This window comes from Danio aesculapii, chromosome 4, assembly GCF_903798145.1.
Source record: "Danio aesculapii chromosome 4, fDanAes4.1, whole genome shotgun sequence".
Lineage (NCBI taxonomy): Eukaryota > Metazoa > Chordata > Actinopteri > Cypriniformes > Danionidae > Danio > Danio aesculapii.
The window spans coordinates 7,504,626-7,518,435 of NC_079438.1; the positions used below are offsets into that span (position 1 = coordinate 7,504,626).

At 41.2% G+C, this 13,810-nt stretch overlaps 1 pseudogene; it reads right to left on the reverse strand.

Moving 5' to 3' along the window:
* Positions 1-4,217: 4,217 nt before the first annotated feature.
* Positions 4,218-8,413, reverse strand: LOC130222689 (uncharacterized; annotated as a pseudogene).
* Positions 8,414-13,810: the final 5,397 nt, after the last annotated feature.

A 13,810-nucleotide genomic window follows, 5' to 3' on the forward strand; every position in this document is an offset into this window, starting at 1 on the left:
GACCCCAGTGCTTCCCGGATCAGCACACCCACTCCGCTCTGCCCCACTGCTTGGTAAGTCAGTGATTGTAGCAATGAGTCCATTAGCGAGAGCTCTGCCCGCCTGGTTAGCGTGGGCCAGCCCTTCGTGGTGGCTCATACGCACAATCAGACTCGTCTATGCGATTCAGTTCGCGAATCGGCCCCCCAAGTTCACATGTGCGTATTTCACCAGGGTCAGCGTTGTGCATTCTTTCCTTCAAGAGAAGCTGGAGAGCAGGCTGTCGCCCTTCACACTCAAGGTTTACGTGGCTACCATCTCTCCTCACCATGACACGGTAGCTGGCATCACCGTGGGAAGGCATAACCTCATCATCCGGTTCCTCTGAGGTATTAGGCGAATTAATCCACCTTACCCCCCTTTCATGCCCTCTTGGGATCTCGCCCTCAATCTCACTAGCCTGTGTACAGATCCCTTCAAAACACTCGACTCATTATCTTTAAGATTTCTGTCCCTGAAGACAGTTCTGCTGTCACATTGTCATCGATTAAGAGGGTCGGGGACCTAGAGGTATTTTCGGTCAGTGACTCGTGCCTGGAATTTGGGCCGGCTTACTCTCACGTTGTCCTGGGACCCCGCCCTGGATATGTGCCCAAGATTCCTACCACACCGTTTAAGGGCCAGGTAGTGAGCCTGCAAGCACTGCCCCTGGAGGAGGCAGACCCAGCCCTTTCATTACTTTGTCCAGTTCGCACTTTGCAAATTTATCTATACCGCACTCAGAGCTTTAGATCATCTGAGCAGCTCTTCGTCTGTTATGGTGGTCAGCAGCAGGGAAGTGCTGTATCTAAACAGAGGTTGGCCCACTGGATAGTGGATGCCATGTCCCTTGCATACCAGAGCCAGGGTGAGCCGTGTCCCCCAGGAGTTCGTGCGCACTACACTCGGAGCATCGCATCCTCTTGGGCGCGTGCACACTGCGCCTCTCTAACAGACATCTGTAGACCTGCGAGCTGGGCGACACCTAATGCATTTGCAAGGTTTTACAATCTTTGAATGGAGCCAGTTTCCTCAAGGGTATTAGGTAACCCTTGGTGATTGAGGAAACAACTCGGTTAAGGTGTTGAAACACACCTGCTGCGCCATTTTCCCTAACACAGAGATAGGTGCGTAAATTCACTCTGTCATTAAGTTCCCCGCTTAGGTGAGCCCTGCAGAGATTCCTCCAAGGCCCCCAGTGCTGACTCAGCGGAGAAATCACTTTGCTGGCCCGTTACGTTGCAGGTCTGCCCGCTGGTCAGCCCACGTTCTGGGTATAGCTGCCTGCTATGCGCGATCACACTAGGCCACTAGACGATCACATATGCTTATTCAGCCATGGTGCATTCCCCCCTCACAGGCGGACCCCTGTCTTCCCTCTCCGCTAACCATCTTATATTCATACATGTACTCCCCCTTCTCAGGGCTAGTCCATATGCTCTCTTGCCACCATATCTCCCCACTTGGGTAGCAGGTGGCCTCCGCAGTGTCCTCTCTATCAGGACTGCACACTTTCCCAACGTACTGTCGTATTTAAATTCTTAGAAATTTTCTGGACACTTTTCAGATCCCGAAAAATATATATCTAAATCCGTAAATCTTCTATTGAAGTGGGATAAGTAAGAATCAGAATCAGAAAGAGCTTTATTGCCAGGTTTGTTCACGCATACGAGGAATTTGTTTTCGTGACAGAGCTTCTACAATGCAACAGAATTACAGAGACAGGACAAAAAACAGATAATATATATATATTTTAAAAAATAGAAGTAGTGAATGCAAATATACAAATTGATAAGTGTATGTACACGTATATTGCTGTATACAACGTTATATGTGCAGCTGTTATGTGCAAATTGGCATGTAAAGTGTGTTGTTAAATAAGTGTATACGTGTATAAAAGTGTATATCAAGTAGTGATATTGGTTCCACAATTATTATCATCAAGTGATCATGAGATGGATTGCCTGAGGGAAGAAACTGTTTTTGTGTCGGGCTGTTCTGGTGCACAGTGCTCTGTAGCGTCGACCAGAAGGTAAAAGTTCAAAGAGGCAGTGTGCTGGGTGTGAGCAGTCCAGAGTGAATTTGGCAGCCCTTTTGCTCGCTCTGAATAAGTACAGTTCTTGGGGAGTAGGAAGGGTTGTACCACCAGTGATTCGCTCAGCAGTCTAAACTATTCAACGTAGTCTTTGGAGGTCATATTTAGTAGCTAAGCTAAACCAGACAGATATTGATGTATAAGGTGACTGATTCAATGATGGAGGTGTAGAACTGTTTCAGCAGCTCCTTTGGGAGGTTGAACTTCCTCAGTTGACAAAGAAAGTACAGCTTTTTTGACAATGGAGTCAATGTGAGTGTCCCACTTCAGGTCCTGAGAGATTGTGGTGCCCAGGAACCTAAATGACTCCACTGCTGCCACAATGCTGTCCATGATGCTCAGTTGGGGAAGAGCACCTGAAGTCCACTATCATCTCCACTGTTTTGAGCATGTTGAATTCCAGGTTGTTGTGACTGCACCAGACAGCCAACTCCTTAACCTCCTGTCTGTAAGCAGACTCATCACCATCCTGAATGAGGCCGATAAGTGTGGTGTTGTCTGCAAACTTCAAGAGCTTGACAGAGGAGTCCTTTGAAGTGGAGTCATTCGTGTACAGGGAGAAGAGCAGTGGGGAGAGGACACACCCCTGGGGTGCGCCAGTGCTGATTGTGTGGATACTGGATGAGAATTTTCCCAGCTTCACCAGCTGCTGCCTGTCTGTTAGGAAGCTGTTGATCCACTGACAGACAAAGGTGGTTACAGAGAGCTGACTTATTTGGGAGAAGTTTTGGGATGATAGTGTTAAACGCCGAGCTGAATCAACAAACAAGATACTCACAGTCCCTGGTCTGTCTAGGTGTTGCAGAACATAATGCAGTCCCATATTTACTGCATCATCCACAGACCTGTTTGCTCTGTATGCAAACTGAAGAGAGTCCAGTGAGGGTTCAGAGATGACCTTCAGGTGGGCCAGCACCAGCGTCACTGGTCTGTAGTAATTTAGTCTTGTAAGTTTGGGTTTCTTTGGGATGGGGATGATGATGGAGCATTTGAGGCAGGAGGGCACTTCACACAGCTCCAGTGATCTGTTGAAGATCAGGATGAAGATGGGGGCCAGTTGGTCAGCACAGGATTTTAAACAGGCTGGTCTTATAAAATCTGGGCCTAGTGCTTTTTTCCTCTTCTGTTTCCGGAAGACCTGGCGCACATCATCTTCACTGAACTTAAGTGCAGGTATGGGGAAGGCGGGGGTGGTGGAGGTGTTTATGGTGGCGTGAAGAACAGTTCAGAGTGGGTGTGGGGGTTTTCTCAAACCGGCAGTAAAACTTAATCAGGTCGTTTGCAAGTCGTTTGTTGTCTACAGTGCTGGGGGATGGTGTCTTGTAGTTTTTGATGTTTTTTAAACTTTTCCACACCGATGCTGAGACGCTGGAAGAGAACTGACTCCTTAGTTTCTCAGAATTGAAACTGAGAATAAGGGTCAGGGAACACGTTGGAAGACGCCTCTAGGTGATGCAGGTGCGCTCACGCTTGCCTGGCAATTCTCTCATCTAGGGCGAAGGTAAGGTTCAATCATAATGAAGATTTCCAGACATTTCCCCATAGTGGATTCTCCATCATAGGGGAACCCATCCAAAGGGGAATGCTCCGGTTACTAAAGTAACCCTCGTTCCCCGAGGGGGGAAACGGAAATGCTATGTTCCATCGCCAGAGTGATTGCCCATTAGCTGTGAGTTTTAGTCTCTTCAGCTTAAAAAGAATGCCTTAGCCTTGCTCTCACTGTGCTTATATTGGCAAATTGATTGCAATGAGCATCAGCTGCGCAAGCTGATGCTGCCAACTCATTGGCATTTCATTGGCCTGTTTACATACTCTTTCAGATGATTGGCTTTCTGAACAAAATCCCCATAGTGGATTCTCCACCATAGCATTTCCGAGGGTTACTTTAGTAACCAGAGCGATATACCTAGTATTTAAAAAACATTTTTTTTTGTTAAAGAAACATTAAATTGATGTAAAAATCAAAATGTAAAAAAAAATCTAAATAATGATAATATATTTTATCTATATTTTACCCAATCTTTTATTCTTACCCTATATGCAAAATACAATGGGACCATCGCAACTGGCATAACCCCCCCCCCCCTTCCTTCTTCAGCATCAGTTAGGAATATACTCTATCTAAGGGTTGGTGGTTACAGCCCGTCATCAGATGGGTACCCCCCTTTCCTTGGTGTTTCACCAATTTAAGTCCATGACACCTCGTGATGGCTCGACAGCAGATCCAGCTTCCTGGATATTCTCCTGCTGACCACCACCCAACTCTATGATATAGTTTGTCTTTCAACAGGCTGGCTTTTCCACCTACTTCCCTTTGTAGCCAAATCCAGCGAGATGTTGCTTCCACCTCTTCAGTGACCTTTCCTACCAGCTGTTTCCTGGCAATTCCTTCAATTCCCAGCAGTCTGAGGGCTCTCCAAAGTGACTGCCCTGCAAACCCCCTACAACCCACCTCTACTGGTAAATTCCAGGCCCTCTATCCATTCTCCTTGCTCAAGTATAAGACTTTGATATTTCTTGAGCTTGAGCCTCCTCCATTCTTTCCTCCCAGGGTATTGTAAGTTCTATAAGCACCACCTGTTTGGTACCTCTAGACCAGAGGACAATATCTGGTCTAAGGCTAGTGTGTGCTATTTCCTCTGGGTATTTAAGCTGCTTTTTAAGGTCTGCCCACATTTCCCAATCCTTTGCTGAGGTCAGAATCCCTCCTCTCCTTCGACCTGCTGCAGTGCTCTCTCCTGACCTAATAAACTGAATAAAGCAATGCCCATTAGTATGTTGTTTTCACCTTCCTTGCCTGCTCCAATCCATCCGCCATCTGAGAGAGGATTATATCATGTCGCCACCAAAATTTCCCATCTGCTAAACTTGACTGGCATGCTGATAGGACATGCACAAGATTTGCCTGCTTTCCACATAGTGAGCAGCTTGGCCTCTCTACCATCCCCCAGATATGAAGGTTTGATGGAGTCAGCAAAACATCATAGACCAAACACAGCAGGAACTTTATGCGTTGTCTTTCCGTGCTCAAAAAATCTTGCCATGTTAGGGCCCTTTCTCTTACGTCCTCCCATCTTGTCCAGCTGCCCTGCTTTTTCATGCCAAAAGCTTTAACTCGCCGAGTTTCCTCCTCTGCTTTGCGGACCTCTTTTTGTGTTAGCCTGCAGCGTTCCTTTGGGTCAGCTTTGTTCCAGCATGCGCTAGAGAAGCAGCCCTGTGCAACTGTCTCAACAATATCAGCATGCTGCAGTCGTTCTTCAGCATCCCTTAGCACTTTATTAGCTGACCATTTGCGGCCTGCCCTAACCCCAATGTCTGCCTGGTATACTTTTTCATCCATACTGTCTCGCAACAATATGTCCTGCCGAGTTTTCGTGACTTTATACTCCACGACTGATGTCGCTGGCAGCTGTAGTTTGCTGCCTGTGCTATATAGACCAATGGAGCAGAACCTTCTTGGCACACCCAACCACCGTTGTAGATGCGTGTTCATCTTCCTCTCCAGTCCTTCCACTGTAGAGACAGGCACCTCATAAACAAGCAGAGGTCAGAGCAGTCTAGGAAGTACTCCATGCTGGTAACTCCAGGCCTTATGTTTGCCAGGTAAGCCACTCTTCTTTAAAGATGTCATCCAGGTATCTACTTGGACAATCATTTACCTCACGCTTTCCTTATCATTAAAGTCTGCCCTATACCTTTCCCAAACTCTTGACTGGTTTCTCTCTGACTGTTGGGATGGTGGTACCTTTTATTCTGAACCGAAAGCGGTCCTGAATGCACCCCCTCCTCAATACCAGGCTCCTGGACTTCTCAGGTTTAAACTCCATCCGTGCCCAATCAGTGAGTTCCATGAGATCCTCTAGAATCCATCTCCCTTAAGGTACTGATTTTGCCATGATGGTGAGGTTGACCGTAAATGCTCTTTAGGTACCTGCTGGTTGCCATTGGCCAAGATTGCTCCACGCCGCAGCTTCACTACTGACTTAACAATAAGATTAATTGCTGCTAGAAACAAGATCACTGAAATTGTGCATCCAGTGACAATGTCCATCTCTAGTCTCTGCCACTCTGTGGTCAAATTCCTACAGGTGAAGCAAATATAGAATTTGCCATAATAGCACTGCAGGAGCTTCCGGAATCGCTCTGGGACATGGTAGGTTTCCAGCGTCAAATCCACCAGCTTATGGGATATTGTTCCATATGCATTTGTTAAATATAGCCACAAGACTGCCAGATCAACATGGTTCTTTTTCGCATCTTCAATGATTTTGGTGATTAAGCTGGTGTGCTCAAGGCAACCTATAACCCCTGGAACTCCTCCCTTTTGGACCGATGTATCCATGTATCCATTATCCATCATGAAAGATGTCAATCTCTTTGCCAGAATCCCAAGAAAAATCTTGCCTTCGACGTTAAGAAGTGAATTTCCTGCAGAATTTCCTTCCTTAGAGCTGAAACATCCCTCAGCCACCAGCCAACTATTAGCTAGAAAGTTCTTCTTCCATGTCACTCTCAGTAGCTTCCACAATCGTCTCCTCCTTTCACAACATCTCAGCTCTGCACAAAGTCTTAATGCACTCCCTCAAGTTGTCATGAATCTCTGAGAGGTCTTCTCTGAGGATTGATATTTCCTTCATACGTCTATTTTCTTTTAGCTGGATCCCTGCTTTCACCTTTAACTCTTTCTTCCCAAAGTGATCAGGTCCCATGGTCCACATAATGGCAGCCATTGCCTTGAGATTCTTTCCTACATCTCCTGCCAGGGCTGCTTTCAGCACCTCATCCACATCTTGATCAAATTTCTCCCACTCCTTAATTGCCACTGCAGCCGGCCAGTTCACCTGTTCCTTTCGGACCACTGTTACACATGTATCTTGTTATTATTTAGTGTGTTGTTCAATTATATATACCATATATTTTACATCTACATTTGGAAAATACCAATCAGGCCGTTGTCAGACTGTAATCAGTTATTTGAGTAAAATTTGTTGAAATATGTAGCCTACTTTCACTCAAAAATCACCACAAATGGTCCGTTTGTTTGTTGCCAGAAGAAGTTTTGTTTGTGTGGTTTCAGTTTTTAAAATTTTACACACTGAATTATGAGTATTCAGCAATGATGTAATTCATTAATTTTCCTTTTGCTTAATCCCTTTATTCATCAGGGGCCACCACAGCAGAATGAACCAGAAACTTATCCAGCATATGTTTTACACAGCAGATGCCCTTCCAGCTGCAAAGCAGTACTGGGAAACACCCATACATACACACAATTATATCCTACAGGCAATTTAGCATATTTATTTCACCCATAGTGCATGTGTTTGGATTGTGGGAGAAACTGAAGCACCCAGAGGAAACCCACGTGAACAAGGGGAGAATATGCACACTCCACACAGAAATGCCAACTGACCCAGCCAGGACTAGAACCAGTGACATTCTTGCTGTGAGGTGACAGTGGTAAACACTGAGCCGCCGTGTCGCCCCTGGCATCATTCATGGTGGAGCTATTTATTCACACGGGGCGTCAGCTTCAACGCTTCCCATTTATTTTAAATGGGTAACGTCAAGCATTGCTGAACTGCATTGTGGATCTGTCGGTGCTGCTCTAGTGGCGTTGCTCGCTGCAGAGGTTGGGAATTGAGTTGGGAAAGTTGGGAACTTTTCAAGCGCCAACGGACGCGTCAGCCAATCAGATCGCTGTATGCAAATACACCAGCTCAGACAGTAGCCGACTGCTGACTAATTTTATTGGCTGACACTGCTATGGCGATCGCGTCATTGCCAACTTCGGACATGCCCTCTGTCAAGCATTGATGCTGAAGCCCCGTGTGAATGAGGTGTGATACCTGGAGTTGTCATTTAATAAGTGTGGTGCTGTGCTCCTCATGTGTCTTCAGTGTTCAGCTGATTTCAAGTTTGACAAGGCCATTAAGAGTGAGTCTGAACCAGCACAATCTAAACTTTCACTTGCAAAAACCAATAATAATTGCTAATATTATGTTAAATATAATTTACTTTTTTTTTTAAATCAACACAAAGCACAAAAAAGAAACAGTTTGGAGTGAATTCGGAGCATGTGGGGGTCTGGTGAAGTCATTGTCTTTATTTCAAAGTCATTCTCCAATATTTTAATAACAGAAGCAACACAGACAAAACTGTATCAGGCACAAACAACAAAGACTATCGGAGTTGAATCTGGCAAGAGGTGATGCCATTTTCTTTAACTGAATGTCCATTATTTTAATAACAGAAGCAGCACAAATAAATTTTTCACTGGCACAAACCAACGTAGCACATACTGTACAAGCGATACTATTTGGGCTGAATCTGGAGAAGTTGAGGTGGCTAGGGATATCAGAATGACCTAGAAATATTATTTAAATATAAAAACAAAAAAAAGCAGCATAAATCATTTTTTGCACCACAAACAATTAAGACTATTTATTTTAATATTTATACTTTTAGTAGGGTGAAGGGCCAACGTATATTACACGATCCAATTCTCAAAAGCCGTGTGAACAAATATTCTGTATGTGTTTCGTGGAGTTATTTCAGTGACTTTAATGAATCAAAATGAGTTTTTCCCACCTGGAAGATCCACTGGAGATTGTCTGAGAAACTCTTGTGTCTCCTGTGAGTCTCGTCTCTTGAATCTGTTAACTCATATTCAAACCTGTTAACATATAAAACTACTGTAATAACACATTTAGAGACAAACAGATACATCTTACAAACACTGAAAATAATGAATGTTCTGTAGTGCCGTTGCTGTGTCACATGTTAAAATTTATATGAGAAATCACACACTAAAGTCATTATTGTGTTTAGCATCTGAAAGATTTCAAAAAGTAGCTGTAGAAAAAAATATTTTAGAAAGAAATATCTGATTTGCAATTTATTATGTCAAGTTAAAGGTTAAGCTACAATAGCTCTGATTATTTTTAAAAAGCTTCGCCTGTATTTAGATACCTTTACTATAGTGTTGTTTATAAACATATTTAAGACATCTTTTATGCTCCACAAGTGAATAAATGATGACAGAATTAGAATTGAGGTGAACAATCTTTTTTTAAACTAACACAGCAATATGAAATTATTATTGATTAATTCACGCAACTGATTCATTCAGGAATGACTCCCTTTACTGAATTGTTGGTTCACATATTATGTTCTAAACAGTCCATGTGTGAGCAATAATGTAAAACACAAAATACCTTTGGGCAGATGATGGTGTTGTCTCACTGAAGTTTGGTATATGACCCTCTTTAGACCAGTCACTCTTTAGAGACACAAAGCCGGACACACATGATCCTGATCTCACACTGAAGACACAAAGGTACCAGAGGAACAGGAGCGTCACAACCTACCGCAGTCTCTCTAATGAACATTAGAGGGCACTGAGTTTTCTGCTGTTTTATGTGCCTGGACCTCACTTCCCATCATCCCATGTGCTCCTGATTGTCTCTTTGTAGCAAATTGAGCTTATATGGTATTATGAATAATTCATCAAAAGTTCTGATTAATTAAGTATAAGTGCACTAGAACTTTTACTAATAACGGCTATTACTAACAGAGGTATACGATAAGTTTAATATACAAAGAAGGGCTGCAGGATATTGCAAAAACCTGATGTTGTGATATTTTAGTTTTCTGCAGTATGTATTGCAATTGCACTCAATCTGCCAATGGGGTGAGTAAAATAATATTGTTTTCAGTTTGAAATGTAGACATTTGGACCAGAAACAAGACAAAATCTGTAAAAAAGAAAAGCATTTGTTTGCAGTGCACATGTAAAACACTGTATAGTCTTCAGCATAAAAACAATTAATCTTTCTTACACCTCCAAACGTCTTCATTTCTTGTGCCCAAATGTTTTAAATGGTCTTAAACTGCTCAGTCACACGCCAATGATACTTCCACTTCTGTGGTTAAACTTTGCATTGACAAAATCACATGCGTTTTGTGGCTCTAGGTCAAATTTAACTCTCAACCTTGCAGTTGAGCTATGCTATGCCTAGATCACACAAGAAAGACAAGGATAAACTTCAAGGGTATTCATTTAAGTGATGCAACAACAAGTAGCAAGGTGAAGCAGGTGAATGGTGTTGAAGAGGGTGAGCGATCTCACACACAAACAGTTCACCTAATAGGTTCAGTTTTTTGGTGAACACCAACATAAGAATAGTCACTTCCCTTAAACAGGTGTATTTGCATATATAAGTACATATAAATTACATAATGTAAAACATAAAAAGGTGGCTAAATTTTGTATGATGAGTTGGCTAAAGCTTATGTGTTCATTACTTTCTCTTTCACATTATCAATCAGTGATATCTCGAGAGGGGTCTAGATGCAGACCTGGTGCAGTGCAATCTGAGCTGCATGCACTGCTTTTTAATATGCTCACCTATACCCACCCATAACCCTACCCCTCACAGTGACGTCACTAGCTCCATTGAGTGCATTGTGTCTCTCAGCTTGCATCATAAAGGCTCCATCCTGCATCCAATTACTATTGGATATCTCTCCGTTTCTCCCTTATTGTGAGAAGTTCCTCTTTTTGGTCAGGCTGTTTATCCATGGCATGAACTCTAGGGGTGAGGTTTCTAAAACATTAATATTTAAGAGTGTGGTAAACAAATGACAAATGTTTTCATTAACCACTTTCATCAACATACGATCATCCGTATGATGGGATTGTCTGCATATGAATGTTTTACAAATCCCACATGAACCTTGTCATAAGTTGATTTTTGTGCTCAGATTTGCATTTGTTGGACTGATTAATGTGTACAATTGTGTTTATATCTCTATCTCTCTGCTCTGTGGATTATATTTTTGCCGTTTGTCTGCCACCTTGTTACTTGGATTATTTTGTTTTAGCTTTGTTCTTCTTGATATTTGAATTTTTATTTCATAGATGCTACACATTGATCTTCTGTCTGATCTTTTGACTCATAACTTATCTTGACAAGGAGGACATTTCACTGTTTTTTTTTCAGATTTTTTAAAGTTAAAAACAATAAGGAAATGTTTTATTGTCAGATATTTGTCGTTACCTGGAGTATGGATGAATACATTCAGAAGAATTCATGTCAGAAAATTATACAAGACCGTTATTGTGTTTTTTTTACATATTGTTCTTTTAAGCATTGTTTAACTGTAATAAAAATGTCCTGATAAATACAAAAACAGTCCATGTGTGACCAATAGTGTAAAACACAAAATACCTTTTGATAGATGATGGTGTTTTCTCACTGAAGTTTGGTGGATAACCTTTAGACTGGTCACTCTTCAGAGACACAAAGCTGGACACACATGATCCTGATCTCACACTGAAGACACAAACACACCAGAGGAATAAACCGCAAGAGAAACTTCAGTCTCCTTTACAAGAGTTTAATAGACAAATATGAGTTTGTTCAATTTAATTCAGCACAAACTAATTGAATGTCTATCTGATCAGGTCGGCTCCACAGGAATCATGGATAAACAGACATTTATCTCCTCTATAAGCTTAAGCTGAAACTGTTCTGTGGTCAGCTTTAACTCTGATGTTGTACAGGACTTTAAACAGCACACATGACACATATTGAGCTCTGATAAATATGACACCAGATCAAGCTGTTTGTAATCTAGACTGATCTAAACACATTTCCTGAAGCTGTAAACTGAAGCGTTGTTCATGATTTGATCAGGCAATAGCAACACAAATAAGTGCATTGTTGTTGGTCTTTGTTCTTCAGAGAAAGTGTTGAAATAATGGTGTAAAAACAGAGTCAATACCTGTGTTTCTCTGAGAGAGAGTCCTTTACTCGCTCCTCTGCCATATTGCAGCTAAAACACCAATGCAAACATCACCAGAGCTTTGAAGAAACAATTAGCCGCTGACCATCACCTGGAGATGACAATATACTGAGATTAAGAACATCACACTTTATAGCAATCAATGCTGACTTCACTAACAAGACCTTACTAAAACAGGCCAATGATGAGGGAGACAACAAACTGAGTTTCAGTCATTTCACAGCCAATCTGACCACTCATATTTCACATTTGATGTATATGCATTTTATATGTTTGACAGGTTAAATTTCATTTTAGCCAACTATTTAGCAGTACCAAGACATTAACAGTTAAATGCAGTTTAAAGAACATCCGCAGGTTGGAACTCTTCCTGTTTACGGAAGGCTAATCTTACTTTCAATTTTGTGACTGTACGTTTAAAGTTATATTTTGTGCTAAATCATCTGAAGTTATCAAGTCATCGATACACACACAAAATTCCTGAAGGTGCAAGGACTCAAACCTGCAACCTTTGAATCATAAGTCTCTATCCACTACTAGGCCACGAGTGAGTACACTTTTACCAAACCACTAGTAGTTTTATACTGCTTTATAGTGAATATACTTTAATTGCAGCTTAAATGAGTGTATTTAAGAATACATCTTGTTATGGTAAATGGACCCTTTTAATAGAAATCAACATCTTAAATCCTGATTTTTAAAAATATTTAAATAAAAAATATTATGTACACTTATAGAGCTATACTTTGTATTATGTAATCTTAACAAAAAATTACAAATAATAATTACGCTTATGTCAGGTGTTTGTAATGCTGTGTCTATGGGCAGGACAGTGAATTTTAGGTAGTTCTCTCTTCTATCTGCCATTATCTCACACTATTTTTATTTATTCAATCATTTATTTTTTGCTTTTTCTGAAAGCCTTTATAACACCATCAAGTTTTTTTTTTTGTTATTATTAGAGCAAATCGGAATGCCAAAAATATTAGTTGTGATCTCCCATTCACTGCATTCCAAGTTTACACAACTATGATGACTTCTGCTGCTAAGAAACCCGGAAATGTAAAAAGGGTCCATAGAACTTGAGTAACACTGTATTGCTTTTTACATTTGTATTTCAATTGTTTTCTTTCTCAGACGCTGTAACAAAAAGAAACGGCTTGTGATGGGGGTCCCATCCAGGGTGATCAGATATTAAATGCTGCCCCAGAAAAAGTGTCTGATCCTCGCCAACGCTGGTGGCTGCGTTATTCTAGCCAAAATAAAACAAATAAGACTTTCTCCAGAAGAAAAAAAATATTATCAGACATACTGTGAAAGTTTCCTTGCTCTGTTAAACATCATTTGGAAAATATTTAAAAAAGAAAAAAATTCAAAGGGGGCTAATAATTCTGACCTCAACTGTGTGTGTATATATATATATATATATATATATATATATATGCCCCCTTGTTTATTTTTTCCCCAATTTCTGTTTAACAGAGAGATTTTTTCAATACATTTCTAATCATAATAGTTTTAATAACTCATCTCTAATAACTGATTTATTTTCATCTTTGCATGATGACAGTAAATAACATTTGACCAGATATTTTTCAAGACACTTGACCAGGTTAATTAAAGGCCTGACTAGGTTAATTAGGTTAACTAGGCAGGTTAGGGTAATTAGGCAAGTTATTGTATATTCTCTTAAGGCCCAAGGTGTTTTTGACATACATTTTTTATTTGTCTTTGCTGTTTGGGCTAATGAGAACCTAATTAGAATAAAAACCTAAGTGAAATTTTTTGATACAGTGTACTTTTAGAAAAAAATGATGTCCATATATGTGGACTCGTGGTCCGAATTTACATAAAACACTTTTTCCTGAATTCTGTTAATGCATATTT